The sequence below is a fragment of the Onychostoma macrolepis genome, chromosome 16 (genome assembly GCF_012432095.1).
Source record: "Onychostoma macrolepis isolate SWU-2019 chromosome 16, ASM1243209v1, whole genome shotgun sequence".
Taxonomy (NCBI): Eukaryota; Metazoa; Chordata; class Actinopteri; order Cypriniformes; family Cyprinidae; genus Onychostoma; species Onychostoma macrolepis.
The window spans coordinates 23,654,020-23,657,882 of record NC_081170.1 but is presented as its reverse complement, the minus strand read 5'-3'; the positions used below and the strand labels follow the sequence as shown (position 1 = coordinate 23,657,882).

Below are 3,863 nucleotides of genomic sequence, written 5' to 3'. Positions count from 1 at the left end.
CTGAAGGTATTTCTGGGCATAGGTGGAGAGTGTGCAGCGAGGGGTTAATATTTCACACTTGTTTTCTTTCTTTTTGGTCTCCTTGCCAAGAAGCAAAACTGGCTTGTATCCAATGGCATGGTGTTTCTCAAGCTGCAATGACAACATTGTGTATTTGCTGTTTAAAGTAATAGAAAAACAACAGCAAAAAAAAACTATGCATATTAGTTATTGAGAATATATAACATTATTGATGAATGCATACAGGTGAAAGCGATTCAGAATTTTTTACTTTATGGTGAGTTTAGCTTTTGTATTATAACCAAGTATGTGCAACCACTGTACAATTGGACAGTGACAATCTACAGATTTATTCAAAATAAGAACCTTTGTGATTATATGGCCAAATGGGTGAATGCTTCACACATTCATTTACAGCTGACAAGAGCTTTAAATACTACATTATGAATGTAGTAGAATGAATGCAGTCCATTTGTCATCCCCTTGATAAGAAAGTTTGATTATTATATGTGAACCTGGATCACAAAACCAGTCTTAAGTCGCTGGGGTATATTTGTAGCAATAGCCAACAATACACTGTATGGGTCAAAATGATCAATTTTTCTTTTATGCCAAAAATCATTAGGATATTAATAAAGATCATGTTCCATGAAGATATTTAGTGAATTTCCTACCGTAAATATATCAAAACTTAATTTTTGATCAGTAATATGCATTGCTAAGGACTTAATTTGGACAACTTTAAAGGTGATTTTCTCAGTATTTCAATTTTTTTGCACCCTCAGATTCCAGATTTTCAAATAGTTATATCTCGGCCAAATATTGTCCGATCCTAACAAACCATACATCAATGAAAAGATCATTTATTCAGCTTTCAGATGATGTATAAATCACTTATGACTGGTTTTGTGGTCCAGGGTCACATATTGCACCTGTGATTCTGTCATATTGTACTTTTAAATTTGTGTTGATATAAAATATATAAAACAATAATAATAATAATAATAATAATGCATTTCTGACCTTGCACTGGCATGAGATCACTTAATCACAAATGGTACCACTGAATGTATCCCGACAGAAATTGTACATACCATGACAATTGCTTCATCCTTGATGGATGCAATGTTGTGGTTCTTCTTATGACCAACCACCCATTCCTCTCGCTTCTCATCAAATCTCTGAAGCTTCTTCTTGAGTCGCTGCTTCAGCGGCTGCTCCTTTTTACAATTCAAGCAGATCTTCTGTGCGCAAAATAAAATACCCTGACAAAAGGGACAAATCTTTTTTGTAGACCCCCCTGGCATTGCGAGAGGTAGAGATAGATAGATAGATAGATAGATAGATAGATAGATAGATAGATAGATAGATAGATAGATAGAGCTTGGCTCTTAAAAGTGCCTTTGGGGTCAGTAAATCAGGTGTATCAATGTTTGGACAGGTGACTCGTTTGACAGGATCTGCAAGGGAGAACAGAAAATGTTAATTATGTAGTGTAGAGTATAGAGTAGAGTAGAGTACCCCAATAGTGAGACGTTCCCATTTTCTTATAAATACAATAAAAATTCAAGATTTTCCAATTTCCTGTATGACAGCTAAAAGGCATGTAACATGCGTCTGGGGTTCCTCGTCCCAGATTTAAAGGAAACTTTATGTGCAGTAACTTTAGGCAAAGTTACATTGTTATTACTGACAAATTACAGTGAAGTTGTGGGTGAACCATGATGATCGAGAGAAAATGTCATCTTCTAGAGCTCACACATTATGCATGTAAAAAAGTACACATAATGCAGTGCTCCATGCTAAGTTACTCTTCAGCTGATATAACGTAAACTACACTTAGCTTTTACTAGTAATCATTACTAGTATGATTATTATTATTTATTTTTTTGTTCATTTAGTTGTTTATTTCATATTCTTTGTTTTTGTAGGTCCCCCTGTAATGGTTCTTTTGATTTCTCCCAACTTCACTAACTAATTATATCTACACCTGTTAATTATACACACACTCTGAGGAAGGCTGAAGGCCCAAATGCATCAAATGCAATAGTGTTTCTATTAATAGTGATGATGGACAAGAAGTGAATAAAGGCTTTTTAACTTTTTTGGACCGGAAGAAGTGCCTTGGATTTCTTTATATTAATAGAGTTAGCTTATATTGAAGTTAGCTAGCCCCGTTTAGCAAGCCTAATTTCACAAGTGGTTTATTATTATTATTATTATTATTATTAATTATTTTTATTGTTTTCGCTGATAAGGAGTAAACCATTGGTCGGGTTTTAATTGTTGCTCTAACATTTAAACCATGTGAGTTTAATGGCAAAGAAAGGCACCAATTACAACATTTAAACAAAACGTGATCATTAGTAATGAGCTCGTGACTTACCTGGACAGTGGTTTGAGCGCAATGAGAAGACCATGATGCGCGGCCTGGATCCGGAGGCGGAGGATCATGGGTAATGCTGACAGAAATGCCAAATGTAATCTTTTTCCACATTTTTATCAGAGAATAAGGCAGAAAATATATTTTATAAGTTCTATACTGTAATAAATGTGTGTGTCCCTAATTAACGCAGGCTCGTATATTTGCATAAATATTTTGAAAAAAAATTATGAAATGTTTTTAATACGACGGAAACTGTATTTACGGTGATCACAGTTTAATAAAAACATTGTACGTTAGGCCTGTTAATTGCAATGATTTAATTTCCACGGTCATTCAAAGCGAGCAAAGAGCACAACGGAGCTTTTAGAAACTCCGAGTCAGTTGAACCATTGCGTCGCAAAATGATTCACTGTTTCGAAGCGCTCCAGTTGAACTGATTCACTGTTTCGAAGCGCTCCAGTTGAACTGATTCACTGTTTCGAACAGCTCCAGTTGAACTGATTCACTGTTTCGAAGCGCTCCAGTTGAACTGATTCACTGTTTCGAACCGCTCCAGTCGGATCGCGTATCACGAATCATTTGAATCAGATCAGATATGTGTGTATATTTGACTGCAAGGAACCACTGACGATGGTTTATAATAGCGAGTAGCTTACAGAATAAAGCAATAAAAACAAGGATAAAATCTCCTGATTAAATGTTGAGTAATAGTGCTTGAATATTAAGAAAAGAAAAGAATAACAAATCAGAAAAAAAATACAGCGTCTGGGGTACCCAGTGGCAAAAAGAAAAACGTGGTGGAGGGCACGAAATAAATTTCCCATTGAAATACATTAGATGAAAGTCGTGCTGCCTGACACGAAAAAAGAGGGAAATTCGTGTCCATGAACACGAATCAATAGATTAAATTTCGTGACTATATCACGAACTGCCGTGAGACTGGGTTGGTCACAGCAGAGCCCATCGCTCCAGTATTCATTTTTAGAACAATCACTTTTGCTGCTGACGCTGCGCTGCGTCACAACGCCTACGACCTGTGGTAAAACAGACAGTTAAATGTGTAACAGTTCATGAACTTATGGCTTGTATTGCACAACTGGATGATGTCATCACTGGGATAACCCTTGAAACCGTAGTACAACCTCAAAACATCTGCCAAATACCTGTTGTTTGATTAATAACACAATCATGATGCACATATTTGTGAAATTTGAAATCTGCTCACTAGTTTCCAATGACTCACCAATAATAACAAAATACACAGCAGGAGTTTCCAAATACATTGTCCTTGGACAGGGATACTCAAATCTGGCTCGCGAGATCCACTTTCCTGCAGAGTTCAGCTCAAACACACCTGAGCACGCTAATCAGTGTCTTCAGGATCATTAGAAAATCACAGGTAGGTGAGTTTGATCAGGGTTGGAGCTAAACTCTAAAAGTGGATCTCGTGAGCCAGATTTGAGTGTCCCTGTCCTTG

General features: G+C 36.4%; 1 long non-coding RNA gene across 1 annotated transcript; it reads right to left on the bottom strand.

The window, feature by feature from the left end:
* On the bottom strand, positions 1-2,418 carry LOC131522156 (uncharacterized). Its single transcript, XR_009266455.1, has 3 exons — positions 2,387-2,418; positions 1,095-1,460; positions 1-132 (listed from the first exon to the last, which is right to left on the bottom strand). It is a non-coding gene; the product is annotated as an uncharacterized LOC131522156 (long non-coding RNA).
* Positions 2,419-3,863: the final 1,445 nt, after the last annotated feature.